Source organism: Ochotona curzoniae, unplaced genomic scaffold (genome assembly GCF_017591425.1).
Source record: "Ochotona curzoniae isolate NIBS_2020 unplaced genomic scaffold, NIBS_Ocur_1.0 scaffold_4683, whole genome shotgun sequence".
NCBI classification, from domain to species: Eukaryota; Metazoa; Chordata; class Mammalia; order Lagomorpha; family Ochotonidae; genus Ochotona; species Ochotona curzoniae.
Window position 1 is genome coordinate 33,840,279 of NW_024467121.1, and position 14,928 is coordinate 33,855,206.

Consider the following 14,928-nt stretch of genomic DNA (forward strand, 5'->3'; position numbering starts at 1 on the left):
AGGAGACAAAATTAGGTGGAATAAAGAGCTAAAGAAGAGAAATCACCAGATGGGGTGAGTGAAGCCCCTGGAGGCAACCAGAGAACAAGACCTGTGCAGACAAGGCGAGACGGCTGAAAACGTCCGAAGTTGCAGCCAGCAGCCCAAGAGGAAGGTGAGTGCAAGTGAACTATGGAGAGCCACCCCGACCCTAGTGAATTTTGAGCCAGGAGAACAGGAGCAGGCAGACTACCAGTGGGAGGCTCCCCAAAGAGACAATGGGAAGTAAAAAGCCATAAGACAAAACAATAGTAAAGGGAGGTACTAGTGTAGAAGCCCACAGGAATCCAACCCCACCTCCAAGATTGGGTGCCCAAGCCACTGGGGAAAGAGTCATTAGGAAGGAAGTTACTGGGGAGTGAGCCAACCAAGGGAGGACTAACCAATCAAGAACAGAATCCACCCCACACCTAGAGGATTTGTGCCCTAGACCCCCAGAGGGAGACACTGGTTCCCTGGGGGGCAGAGTCTGAGTCAGGAGCAGCTGCACGAATCCCAGTGTAAGCCACATTGAAATCCCAGGTTGCTCAGCCACCAGCAATGGGAGTGACTACAGCAAAATAACACAGGAGAGTGAAGACCCACAGGGGTGCGCATATTCACAGCATGAAGTACCTGGTGGCATGCTTGAGCAATCCTGGTGACTGGGAAACTGCAGACAGAGCAGACAGCAAGCTAATATTTGGAGCAGCCTTGACAGAAGTGCACAGACCTGCTCAATTGCACAGTTTCTTGGACTATGGACAGGGCTAGAGAGGAACTCTGACCAAGTGGGCACACAGCATGTATACCTGAGCCACAGTAACCTCCCTGAACCAGACACCACAGAAAACACCAGCGAAACACCAGAGGAGAGTGAAGACCCACAGGGGCATTCACACCAGCAGCAGGAACTGCCTGATGGAACAACTCTGATAATTGATAAACTACAGGCAGAACAGAAGGCAAGCTAACAACCACAGAAGCCTTAGCAGAGACACAAGCAACAAAACTGCTGGCATGCCCTGCTGTACAACGTCATGGGTTGCAGGCAGCGTGAGACAGAGAGGGGCTCCGCCCAAGCGTCCAAGTAAAGCATCCAGGACAGCTGTCTGCAGAGGCTGAGGCTGAAGCCTCCTATGCACAAATTCAGAAACAACAAACACATTGTAAAGACAATGATATCTAGCTACATGAAGCAATTATTGACAGACCTAAGGAGAAATATAAATGCCAATACAATAATAGAGGAGGACATTAACACCCCATCGACATCAATAGACAGATCAACAAAACAGAAACTCAGTAAGGAAGCAATAGCTCTCACACAGAAAATACAACAAACGGACTTAAGTGATATTTACAGAACTTTTCATCCCACAGACACTGAATATACATTCTTTCAGCTGTATGTGGAACTTCTCCAGGATCAATCATATTATAGGTCATAAAATAAGCCTCAGCATTTTTTTTTAAATTGAGATCATTCATGCATCTTCTCAGACTACTATGGAGTGAAACTAGAGGCCAGTAAATCAAAATACCCCAGAAAATTTGTAAATTCTTGGAAGCTAAGCAACATGTTACTGAAAGACCAATGGATTAGAGACTAAATCAAAGAAGGAATTTAAAAAAATTCCTTGAAACCAATGAAGACTCAAACACAACATACCAAAATCTGTAGGATGCTGCCAAGGTAGTGTTAAGAGGCAAATTTATGGGGCCCAGCATGGTGGCCTAGCGGCTAAAGTCCTCGCCTTGAACACGCCGGGATCCCAGATGGATCCCAACAGCTCCATTTCCCATCCAGCTCCCTGCTTGTGGCCTGGGAAAGCAGTTGAGGACGGCCCAAAGCTTTGGGACCTGGACCCGCGTGGGAGACCCGGAAGAGGCTCCTGGCTCCTGGCTTTGGATCGGCATAGCATCGGCCGTTGCGCTCACTTGGGGAGTGAATCATTGGACGGAAGATCTTCCTCTCTGTCTCTCCTCCTCTCCATATATCTGACTTTCCAATAAATAAATAAATAAATCTTTAAAAAAAAAAGAGGCAAATTTATTGCAAAAGGTAAAGTCAATCAAACAAAGAGTTGGTTCTTTGAGAAAATAAGCAGAATAGACAGCCCACTGGCCCAACTGATAAAAAACAAAGCAGGTGAAGACAAGAATGAACAGAATCAAAGATGAAAAAGGGAACATAACAACAGATACCATGACCATACAAAGAATAACCAGAAAGCACCATGAGCAATGATATGCCAACAAATCGGAAGACTTTCAAGAAATGGATAGATTCCTGGACACATACCACCAACCAAAGCTGAGTCATGAAAAGAAATCTAAATAAATTTATAGCCAACACAGAAATTCAGTCAGTAATTAAATCCCTCCCAACAAAGAAAAGCCTGGACCCAGACAGCTTCACTGTTGACTTCCACAAAGCATTCCAAGCAGAACTAACCCAAATTCTTCATAAACTATTTAAAACAATAGAAAAGGAGGCAATCCTTCCAAACACTTTCTATGAGGCCAACATCACCTTAATACTAAAACCAGACAGACACAACAAAGAAAGCAATAAACTAATATCCCTGATGAATAGATGCTAAAATCTTCAACAAAATACTAGCCAACAGAACCCAACAATGCATCAGACAGATCATTCATCAGGACCAGTTAGAATATATCATTGGTATGCAGGTGTGGCTTAATGCATGCAAATCTATAAATGTGATATTCTTTGAGAAACTGAAGAACAAAAATTATATAATAGTCTCAATAGATGCAGAGAAAGCATTTGATAAAATCTAATACCATTTCATGCTAAAAACTCTAAGCAAGCTAGGCGTAGAAGAAACATTCTACAATATAATTAAATCAATTTAGGAAAACCTAATTTTAGCATCATACTGAACGTGGAAAGATGTGAAGCTTTCCCACTAGGATCTGACACTAGCCAAAGATGTCAACTATTGCTACTACTATTAAACGTAATACTGGAAGTACTCACCAGAGCTATTATGCAAGAAAAAGGAATTTAAAAAAATCAAATTGGAGGCCCAGCATGATAGCCTAGCAGCTAAAGTCCTTGCCTTGCATGTGCTGGGATCTAACATGGGCACCGGTTAGATCCCAGCAGCCCCACTTTCCATCCAGCTCCCTTCTTGTGATCTGAGAAAGCAGTTCAAGGGCAGCCCAAAGCCTTGGGACCCTGCACCTGTGAGGTAGAACTGAGAGAAGCTGCTGGCTCCTGGCTCCGGAAGATGCTCCAGCCATTGTGACCACTTGGGGAATGAACCAGAGAAACTTCACCTACCATATGACCTAGCAAACCCACTCCTGGAAATATATTCAAAAGTCTGATACATTCACATGAGAAAGCAACCTGCAATCCTGTATTCATTGAAGCATAATCAACAATCACAAAACATGAATACAACCTAAATGCCCATTGAACGAGGACTGGATAAAGAAACTGTGGTATATTTATTCTATGAAATTCTACTCAGCTATTAAAAAGAATGAAACTTGGTCATTTGCAACCAAATAGGCCCAGCCACACACCATTATGTTAAATGAAATGAACCAATCCCAAAAGGACAAATATCATATGTTCACTGTAATATAAGACAACCTCCATCAAAAATACAAAACAAAAAAATAAAGGTAAATAAACACACACGTGTAACCCCACAAATGAAGGATGTAAACGAATACCAAAGTTTCAGAGAAAATCAACAGAATACATCTCTACAACTGAATATAATTTGACTCCCAATGAGACTCCTAAATATACCTAGACAACAAAATACTAAACTTTGTGCCATTGCCTATCCAAGCAACGTCATGGCCCAGGCAAAGAGCAGAGAATTGGAGTCATTTCTTTTTCATCTCTAATTTTAGTTGGCTTGCCCTGCATGCTTCTCTTTGTTTATACGGCTATAAGATTGCTTTGCTCATCTTCTTTAAAAAAAAAAAAAATGACTCTTTCTTATTTGAATACTAATTTTGTTGTTTCAATTCCATTTATTTTTTTTGCTGTGAATTTTATCATTTCTCTCTTCCTGTTCATTTCTAATAAGTTCTTGAGATGCATTATTAACCCATTTATATGAGACATTTTGATTTTTTGCAAGCACCCGATGTTAAAAATATCCCCTTCAATATTGTATTTGCTACATCTCATGGGTTTTGATATTCTTGTTTTTATCGTCATTTCTTCAAGAAGTTATTATTTTTCTTTTTTCTTATTAATTTTTTCAGTGACACATAGATTATACAGTAGCTAGCATTGTTTTCTTCAAGAACATTTTTTGTTTTCTTTTAATTTCTTCAGTGACACATAGGTCTTTCTGTAGTATGTTATTTATCTTCCTGTAGCTGCAAATTTACTATCTTTCATCCTGTTGTCAATCTTCTTTTATGGCTTTTTATTTAAAGGGATGTATAGTAACTGTGTGATAGGCACTGCCATATCCAGATGTGAAGACAATGCAATATGCATCTCTACTTCCAAATCAAAGATGGGCTTCCAATGCAGCTGTTAAATATATCCTCACAATAGGATGCTGACCTGTACCATTGTTCGTGCCTACAATGTCTGGATACACTCTTAGGGCAGAGCAATGAACTTGTAACTGTTCATGAAAGACTATGCATTGAAATAATAGAGGGGAAATTGGTGGGGGAGGAGAGACTTGAGGGTGGGGGGAACTGTATCATAAAATAATTTTTTAAATGATGTAGTATTTGCAAATTATCCCCAAGCATCCTCCCATATCCTTAAATCATCCCCTGATTATTCTTGACATCTAATATAATGTGCAACCTGTGTAGGTGGTAACTATGTCATGTTTTTTAGGAAATAATGACAAGATTTTTAAAATTTACATTTCAGGGGTCAGTGCTGCTACAGGCTAATCCTACATCTTTGATGCTGGCCTCCCATATGGGTCCCAGTTCAAGTCCCAGCTGCTCCATTTCCACTTGTTTATGACCTGGAAAAGCAGCAGAGGATGGCCCAAATTCTTGGGGCTCTTGCCCCCACATGGGAAATCTGAAAGAAGCTCCTGACATCCAGCTCCAGACAGGCCCAGCTCTGGCCACTGTGACCATTTGGGGAGTGAGCCAGTGGATAGAAGCTCTCTCTCTCTCTCTCTCTCTCCTTCTCTCTCTCACTCTCTCTGTCTCTTCCTCTTCTTTGTAACTCCTTCAAATAAAAAAAATCTTTTTAAAAATGCATATTTCAGGTGGAACATGTTAAACATTTATCCATTTTTTTTCTGTGCATTTCTGTAGGAGGAACAGGGGCATTAGCGAGGTCTGGACCAGGTTGAAGCCAGGAGACATATCTTCCACCTCAGTCTCCTTCATGAGTGACAAGGACCCCAGTGCTGAAGCCATCACCTACTGCTTCTCAACATCACATTAGCAGGAATCTGTCATCAAAAACAGAGACTCAAGCCAGTTCTCTGTTTGGGACACAGTCACTGCACGTGGCAGTGTAACCACTAGAGCAGATGCCCAGCCAGAGTAGTTCCTGATCTGCTGCTGATTGAATCAATAGATGCAAAACTCATGGTTACAAATACAGCTTGCCTGCAAACACATTTTAAAACATAAAATTAGGAGCATGCTCATTTTCTGGTTTAATCTCTGCTAGCTCAAAAAGGGCCTCTGGCCTTCTTATGTAAGCTGGCATCACGGTCATTTTCCATTATTTCAAAACTTTGAGTCCACACACACTTCATTTTTTTTAATCTTTAAAGTTTTATTTAATTTATGTAAAAAGCAGAATTACAGAGAGGGACACACACACACACACACACACACACACACACACACACATATCCTTTCTTCCACTGGCTCATTCCCCAAAGGAGCACAACAAATCCAAGAGCCAGGAACTCCATCAAGTTTCCCACATGGCTGGCAGAGTCCCAAGCACTTGAGTCATCTTTTGCTGCTTTCCCAGGCTTGTTAGCAGGGGACGGGGTTAGAACAGGAGCAGTTAGGACTTGAACTGGCGCTCTGGGATGTCGGATGCCAGCGTCGCAGGCAGAGGCCTAACCTACTGAGCCACACTGCTGGCTCCCAGGATGTATTTCCACGGTTGCACAGTGATCCCTCTTATCCCATGTGCCATACTTAAACACACTGGGCCAGTATTGTCATGTGACCAGCTGCCTCCTGTTCAAGATTAGCATCAGTAGCATTTCTCCAGCACCAATGCTTGTTCCTCATTTATTACTCCCTTAAAATAGATTCCTGAAAGTAAGACCACAGAACAAAACGTTTTTAAGGCTTTTGTTTTCAATTTTCCAAACTGTGTTCTAGGAAAGTTTCCAATTTCCATATGTAGCAGTACTAGGGGAGAATCTGCCACACCATGATTTTCCCAGCAATTTTCAGACTAACGTGTTTGGCTTTTAAAGTATGTGCCAGTTTGCTATCTGAATAATGCCAAGTCTCATTGCTAAAATTATCACTACTTTGATCACCATAAGTGTTACATTTTTATGTGTGTTTGTGCATTTTTTTTAAAAAAATTTTTTTTCTTAGGCCCGGCGCAGTGGGCTAGTGGCTAAAGTCCTTGCCTTGCATGCACTGGCATCCCATATGGTCGCCGGTTCTAATCCCAGTGGCCCCACTTCCTCCAGCTCCCTGCCTGTGGCCTGGAAAAGCAGTTGAGGATGGCCCAAAGCCTTGGAACCCTGCACCTGTGTGGGAGACCTGGAGGAAGTTCCTGGATCCTGGCTTCGGATTGGCTCAGCTCCAGCCATTGTGGTCACTTGGGGAGTGAACCATCGGATGGAAGATTTTCCTCTCTGTCTCTCCTCCTCCTCTCTGTATATCTGACTTCCCAATAAAAATAAATAAATCTTTGCCAAAAAACAGAATTTTTTTTCTTTATTCTCAGTTTAGCTTTGAAAGGCAGGACATAGAGAGGGAAGAGAAAAAGACACCATTAGAGATCTTTCTTCTACTAGTTTATTCCCCCATTTCTCACGACAGCCAAGGCTGGGCCAGGCCAAACCCAGAAAGCCAGAACTCAATCTGTGTCTCCCACGTGGGTGGAAGCAAGCAAAGTGCTTGAGTGAACATCTGCTGTCACTCAGGGTGCCATGGGCAGGAAGCTGAGTCAGGACTCGGATCAGTTACTTCAATGTGTGATATGGGCATCCTGAGGGGCGACTTAACCACAGTGCCAAACACCTGCTCTGGCTCTAATTTTGTATTTCTTGTGCTTCAATATGTTACTTAGCTTTATACATGTTCTTTGCTCTACTTCTCTATTTGGATATTGTCTTAGTCCTTTTCTGTTGCTAACAAAACACAATTTCCAAAGAATGGAAGCTATTTGGATCAGGGTTCTACAGCAGGGATGGGGAACCTTGTGTCTACCAAGTATCAGTTGGATGTTCATAACATCATTCACAGACCATACAAAAGCCTCCACTTAGAAAACAGTCCACTAAATAAATTTATAGAGTTGCAAGCTCAGCCTGCAGATGCCTTAGCAAGGTCAGATCAAATGATTTCATGGGCCTTATGTGGCCTGTGGGTCAGATGGTCCTAGTGCTGTGAGAGCCTGGGAGAACCAGGAACAAGGCTCCAGCATCTATGCAGCTTCTGGTGAGGACTGCCTTGCTGTAATACCATGTGGCAGAAGGCATCACATGGCAAGACAGAGCAAGCACATGGCAGCTCAGGCCTCCCTTGCTCTTCCCATAAGGCCACCAGTGCCATCACGGGAGCTCCACTCTATGACCTCCCACTCCTGATACAATCAACATACATATTTGGAGCGACATTCAAAGCATGGCAGGTCACTTAAAGGCCAGTTTTATGTTTTCCCTAGGTAGGAATATGTTAATATCAAGTGAATTTCACGAGTAGATTCCAGTGATCCTGCCACCACTGTATCTTCATTGTGTAGATTTATCCCAGCAGCAACATCTTTCTCCAGACTGGCTATGAAGGGGCAGTAGGAGAACCAATCCAGGACAGCCACTTAGTTTACAGAAATCTCTTCTTCAAATCCATGCCTGACTTAACAGATCTCTCCTTGCAGGCGGTTGGCTGCACATTATTCCAGCTCAGATCCTCAGCAGTCACACTTGATCCCTCAAGCCCTTCTCTGCACAGAACTCGGGCAGTAAGAGCCACACCCATTGGCACCACCTGCAAGACTTTCCTGATGGCGTCTTGCCTGGCTCTGCAGGCCCAGCTCCCTCCTGCCGCTGCTTGCCCTAAGCCCTGGCAATGCTGCACATCTGACAGTTCCCAGAGCAAGAAAGGTAACACCTGTGTGATGTATTTCCTGGTGAAGCTGCTGCTCCTCCTCCAGGGCTCACCGGCACCCTCTCGTGGGAGCCATTGCTCCCTCCTCCCATACAGCCACACATTCACACCTAGCAGCTTCGCTGCCTGCAGCATGGCGGTTCTAGGTGTTGGCTCATTGCCTATGCCAGTGTGATGCCAAGCTGCATCTCTTCTCTCTGGAATGCCCACAGTGCAAAATTGCATAAAGAAAGACAACAGGAGGAGAAGGAAGGATTACTTCGTGTCTCTAGACCATATGTTATGGGAAAGTGCTGTGTGAGACAAAGGTCAGGGACGCCTGAAGGCATCGTGGTTGCTGATGTGGTTATTAGGGCTGAAAGGAGCTGACAAACCTCTCTCACAGCACAAAAGATGCCCTTCAAGGGGACGTGTCTCACTTGTCAGCAGAAATGGCTGTGCCAAGCCAGAGTGGTTTGCTTCTAATAACCTTTCTTTCTTGGGTTTCTACAAGTACCAGGTATGAATGTCAGGGGGACCACTCCTCCAGCCTGATAATTCACCATGCAGCCTGCAATTGGGTTTCTGAATGTAATCTCTTGCCTACATTTGTCAGGCACAGGACCTAGCACACACCGTGGAAGTAGCACAGCAACAATGACCTGCAGGGACCAGGCAGGAGCAGAGGTGGATCTACCTGCAGCATCTACTGACACTGCCAAGGAGACTGATGGCATTGCATCCTGGATGAATAATCCAGGGTCCTACCTGCCAGCTTTATAGGAGACCCTGGCCTCGTTCTGTAAGGTGACTCCTGTTTGAGTACTGGCAGAGCAATGGGTGTTCCTCAAGATGCTGACTTTCCATGCAGCCACCTTGTCTTTCTGGGTTGTTTTCCCTCTAGGCAGCCATGGCCTCCAGCACTTCTTACTACAAGAGACATGAAGTGCTATTGCTGCAGCCAAGCCATTGAGCACATCCCCACATGCTGATGGAGAACTCAGCATGGACCCCAACCAGTGCTACAGCAGCCTGGAGAAGGGTTGTCGGATGGTGTGTCTGTCCCTGGGACAGGCACCTGGGACCCTGTTACGTTGCAGAGTTCAGCTGGCCTCTCCTAGGCTCTGACTGGCACCGGCACCTCTGGGGACACTGACACCAATGGCTTGAGCACCACCCCGGGTTGGCACACATAATATCAAAGCTCGCTATGGAGAACAGCATCTGCTAGGTAAGGGGACGCCTCGGCTGCTTCCGGCTGGCTCAGGGCAGACACGAGCCCTCCCCTAAGCTTGTGTAGACACAAGTCCTACCCCAACGTAAGAAGAGAATCCAAATCAGAGTGTCAGCTGCCCTGCCAGGCCTTGGCCGTGAACCTGCCATCCACCTACGTGTGACCTTGGGTCTGACTGCTTCACCAGTAAGAAGAGTTCAGTTTCCCTCACAGTGGGAGGAAAGGAGGTTCATTCTCAGCCCTGGAAGTGAGGGGCAGCCCAGGGATGGCTCCCTTAGCCTTTGTCTTTCTGGGCCTTTCTTCCACCCCATCTCTATTTCTCAGGCAGGAAGGGGCAGCCCTTGGGCCAATACAGCTTCGGTGCCCAAGGTATTTGGGAGATGAAGGTCATGACTCCTGAGTGCTAGTGACTGCTATTCACTTCAGATTGTTAACTATTAGAGCAACCTGCCTCCTGAGGACAGCTTGACCTGGCCAGAGAGCATCCAGAGAGCATAGAATCTCTGTCCCACCCTACTGCCACAGTTGGGTAGAAGGACAGGTAGGCTGCTCCAGGAGGACATCTCATATGATGGGTGGCTGTAGGGAGGAAGAGAAAGTCTTCAAGGAATAAGAAAATGCAACTCCAAGCCTGAGCTTTGTCTCAAGCAGAACCCACAAAGCTGCATCTACAGTCAGGTGGGCTCCGGAATGGCTAAGGGACAGGAGACAAAAGATATGCGAGGGCCCAGTGCTGTGGCCTAGCAGCTAAAGTCCTTGCCTTGAATAAGCCAGGATCCCATATGGTTACCGGTTCTAATCCCAGCAGCTCCACTTCTATCTCTCCTCTTCTCTATATATCTGACTTTGTAATAAAAATAAAATAAATCTTAAAAAAAAAAACAAAAAACTCTTAGAAAAAAAAAGAGGGATCCCATACGCCCGCCATCATGGGCACATGGTGAACCGGGCTTGGGCCTGCCGGAGTTCCAGGGCTGCTTCCTTCGGAGCGAGCACACCAACCGAGGGGGCGGTCTCTGGAGCCTGGCTAGGCAGGCCCACCCGCCGCTCTCATTGGGCGGCGGAAGGGATTGGGATGGAGCGCGACCTTGGGCCTGGGAACACCTGGTCGACCAGTGGCCAAGGCACAGAAAACAAATACATAAAGAGCAACACCTGGTGGTAAATATTTCGCGGCAATTGCCACCGAGCATCTGGTCGACCTCCTTCCTCGAAGAAGAAGGGTTAGGGTGGGAGCCAGGGGGGAGGGGGAATCCTGATCTCGGCGAAATTGTAACATAACACGTCATTGAAAAACTCACAAGAAATAAATCGATAAAAATACATATATCTGAAAAAAAGAAAGAAAGAGAAAGTGGAGGACACCTGGCAAGGAGGGGCAAGAAGAGAAACGGGCGACGCAGAAAGAAAAGAGACGAAAAAGTCAGTTACTATTGACTGACTGTCTCCACACGGGGCGGGCGGGCGGGTGAGCGAGAACCGGTGGCAGAGAGAGATGGGCAGGAGGGGGGAGGGAGAGTGCAGAGATGAACAGCAGGAGTGCGGGGGCGGGGGCGGGGCGGTGTCAGGAAGACCAAGGACACAGGGCAAACACATTAACAGCGACACCTAGCGGCCAAGGCCCGCGAGAGACTAAGAACGGACTTGGGGTGAGGCGCTGACTGGGTTTTAGCTATGTGTATAGGGAAATCTGTGCTGTCCCAACGCGGTTGGGAGCATTGAGATGGACTGAACTGGGTTTCTGATTTTTGTGAGGCAGTCTCTCTCTCTCTCTCTGTCTCTCTCTCTGTCTCTATCTCATTACCGGATGAGGTTCCCCGGGAGAGCTGGGCCTGGAAACACATGGCCCAAGGGATGAATCTGGAACTGACCCCTGGGCTCGAGACTCAGCGTTGTCGTTGTTATCTCTTGCCTTTGCTCTTCCTGCTCCCCCATCCTTCATCTTCCCCGCCCCGTCGCAGCCCCAACTAACTCCACACCGGGAACCGCAGCGTGTTTCAAGAATCCAATCGCGGGGTCTGCACGTCATCTAGTGGCCACAGTACCTGATCGGACATGAGACGAAAGCCAAGATGGCGCTGACGGCAGAACTAGCCTCAAGTCTCGCGAGGCCTCGGGGTGGCGGTTGGCGTGGAGTTTGGGGGGGTGAGGAAAGGAGGGAGGGGGAGGGAGGGAAACAGTGGGTTTAGCGCAGGCGCAGTCAGCACAGTCGGGCTTCTGGCTTGCTGGCCGGGCGGCGGCGGCGGCGGCGGGCGGCGCTGCACAAACCGTCCTTGCACCGGGCCGGGACTGCACTGTGCGTGCGTCTCTCGAGGTGCTCTCCTGCTTGCTCCGTCCAGGCGGGGGATCTGTTGCCTCCCCGGGGATGTTTCCTGATTTCTTTCTTCTTGGATCTCTCCTTTCCTTTTAGACTCCCTCTCTCTCTGCTTTGATTGCTGAATACCGCCGCTTTCCTCTCTTTCGCTTTCTCCTTTGACCTGTCCCCTCTCCTTCTCCCACTCCCCTGCGTCTCAGAGAATTTCACTTCTGACTCCCACCTTTATTCGACATTGTTCATCTTTACATTCTCTCCCTTTTCCGAGAGGCTTTTCTCTCGCGGTCTCATTCTGGATTTATTTTCTTCCCTCATCTCTTTCACTCGTGTCTGTCTGGCCATTTTTTGTTTGTGTGTGTGTGTGTGTGTGTTTCCCCTACTGCTTCCATTGCTTCCCTTTATGTTGTCTTTCTCCTTTCCTAGTTTTTGTGTTCCTGTCTTTTTTTTTTTTTTTGATTCTTACTTTTGCCTTCCTTTCAGTGCTCATTTCTCTCTCTCTCTCTCTCTCTCTCTCTCTCTCTCTCTCTCTCTCCCTCCCTCCCTCCCTCCCTCCCTCCCTTTTCTCTCTCGATGTTGGTTGTTCCTTTTTATTTTCTGGCTGCCTTTTCCCTTTTCCGGAGCCGGCAAGGGGAAACAAGTGGGTGGAGAGCCCGGGACAGGGTGTAATAAAGTCCCCAAGCTGCAGGCGGGAGAGTCGCAGCCCTGCTGGGACCTTGCTGGCTCGTGTGCTGCTCGGAGATTGGGCCTGGAGGCTTGCAAGTGAGCAGGCGGGCAGCTGCGGGGGTGGGTAGGTGTCTGCGCGCTCCTGAATGTCACCGTGCTGGAGTACCCTTAGAGTGCATGGGGTCGACCAGCACACCCTTTATCACTGCCTCCACACTAGGGGACCCGGTTGTGGCTGTTGTCGGGGCTGCGAGGCCCCGGGCCTGGGCCCAACACTCGTCACCCGCACCAGGCCACCAGGTCGGGGCCGCCAGGCTGGGGCCGTTGGTGGGGCTGGCTCCCTGCCTGACAGTTGTCGCCCGCACGAGGGGACCCGGTCGTGGCCGCTGGTGGGACTGTAAGCGTGTTTGTTTTTCTAACTCCTTGGGTCAACCAGGTGGCCACAGGAGCACGCCCCGTCGTCGATAGGTATGTTCTTGGGGACTTGTGACCCGGGCCCCCATCTGAGGGGTGGCTGTGTCCCACACATTGTCCCCGTTGTCCCCTGGAAGGGAATTTGTACGCCTGCAGTTGTCATTTTGGATCTGCAGGTAGGTGCTGACACGCTGTCTCCTGGCGACTGTGGTCAGGAGAGCTGGGCTCCTGGTTTCGCGTCTGTGGTGGGTAGGGGAAGAGCGCGACGGGCTGCCGGCGGCCTGGCGTCGGACTGCGTCTCCCCTGCCCATCCGGTGGCCGAGCTGCCTGCCTGGGTTCGTGCGGCAGCTTGGTGTGCGATCCCGGTTGAGCCCTGCGACGGTGCTGCCATCTCCGGCTTACGATTTGCTGCAAGAGCAGTGGAGGCGAGGCCGGGCGCTGGGTCCTATACCCGTGTCCGCTCTCTGCTGCAGGAGGCCCGTTGTGTAGGGGTGGCTGACGAAGACCCCCTTTCTGAGTCTGAGTCGGTAGTGGCGTCTTCATGCCACGTGTGCGTGTCAGGCGTTCCTCCGCTGGGGTTGGCCACCGCCGCTGAGGAGGCAAGGGGCCGGTGAGGCTGTGACGGACCCCTCCCTGGCAGCTGTCCTCGCCCGGGCGTGACCCCCTGTGCCTCGTGTGATGTCACAATTCCAGACCGACTGACCGATGTGGTGATGTGGCGCTCTCCTGGGCCGGGTCTAAGCCGCTTACAGACGAGGGACGGCCGTTCACGGCGAATGCTGCCGAGCTTCTCGTTCTGTCTTGCGGGCTCCTGGTTCCTCTTTCCCCTGCCTCGGTGTGGTGGGAGAGGCCAGGGGTGCGGAACCCGGCCCGATCTCCGCTCCCTCTGCCTCGTGCCGCCTGGAGGCGCGCTGGTGTGGGGGTCCGGGCGGGGGTCCTCGGACGTGGCGGACACCCTTCGCCCTCTGCCGTGCCGGCGTGTCACGGCGTGGGCGGGCCCCCTCCTGCGGTGGTGTGGGGCTTGTCCGGCAGAGTCCGGCTCTGCTCGGCTCTGTGCGGTGCTCCTGGAGCGGTCCGGGTCGTTTGCCCTTCAGGCGCCTGGAACCGAGTGGTGGTGTCGCTCCCTTGCCCCACCCCAGTGTGTGCTCTCCCGGGTGTGCCGCTGCAGCCTCCTCGCTGGTGTGTGCTGCCTGGTGCGCGGGAGCCTCCGGGGGGTCGAGGTGGTGAGGAAAAGGAAGTGTGGGCGCAGCACCGGCTGCTGCTGCCACGGCCTGTGGCCTCGCCCGGCTGGCCTCCGGTGCCCCTGCGCGTCCGTGGGGGCAGGTGACTTCCTTACCTGTGCCGCAGACCCCTCCGCCCCTCCTCGGGCTCGTCCCCCGGGTTGGGTTGATGCTCCCTCGGTGTTGGGGCCCTTTGGGCCCGGTGAGAGGCGCACGTGGGGGCTGGCGGGGTGCGGCTCGCCTTCAGTGAGAAAAGCCTTCTCTAGCGATCCGAGAGGGACGTGGCTACGTGACGGGGTGCCGTATCCCCCGCTCGCCGCGCCGTTCCTCCCTCCTCCTGGTGCGTGTCGGTAGCCACGCTGCTGACGACGCTGATGGCTTGGGTCGTTGTGCGTTAGGTGGCGATGGTCGCTCGTTCCTTCCGGCCCCTTGCGCTGGGGGCCGGACGCTGCCTCTCGCGCCTCCTACCTCGCCGTGGCCCGCACCTTCCCCCCCCCCCGTGTCGGGGGAGGGTCCCGGTGGGCTGGGGCCGGGCGTCCCGCTGCCTACGGGCCTGACGGAGGGGCCCTGCGGTCGCTCGCATGCCTCTGGTGTGTCTGGCCTTCCGCTTACCACCCGGGGCCCTGGGGTTGCGTGTGGCTTGTCCCGTGCTGCCCCTGTGGCCCTGGCGTGGGGTGGCTCTCTGCTCGCTTCCCGCCCTTGGGCTGTCCGCGGCCCGCTGGCCGGTCGCCGCCGGCGAGGGTGGTGGTGGCGGGGCCACGGGTTTGGGCCCGTTGGGTCTCCCC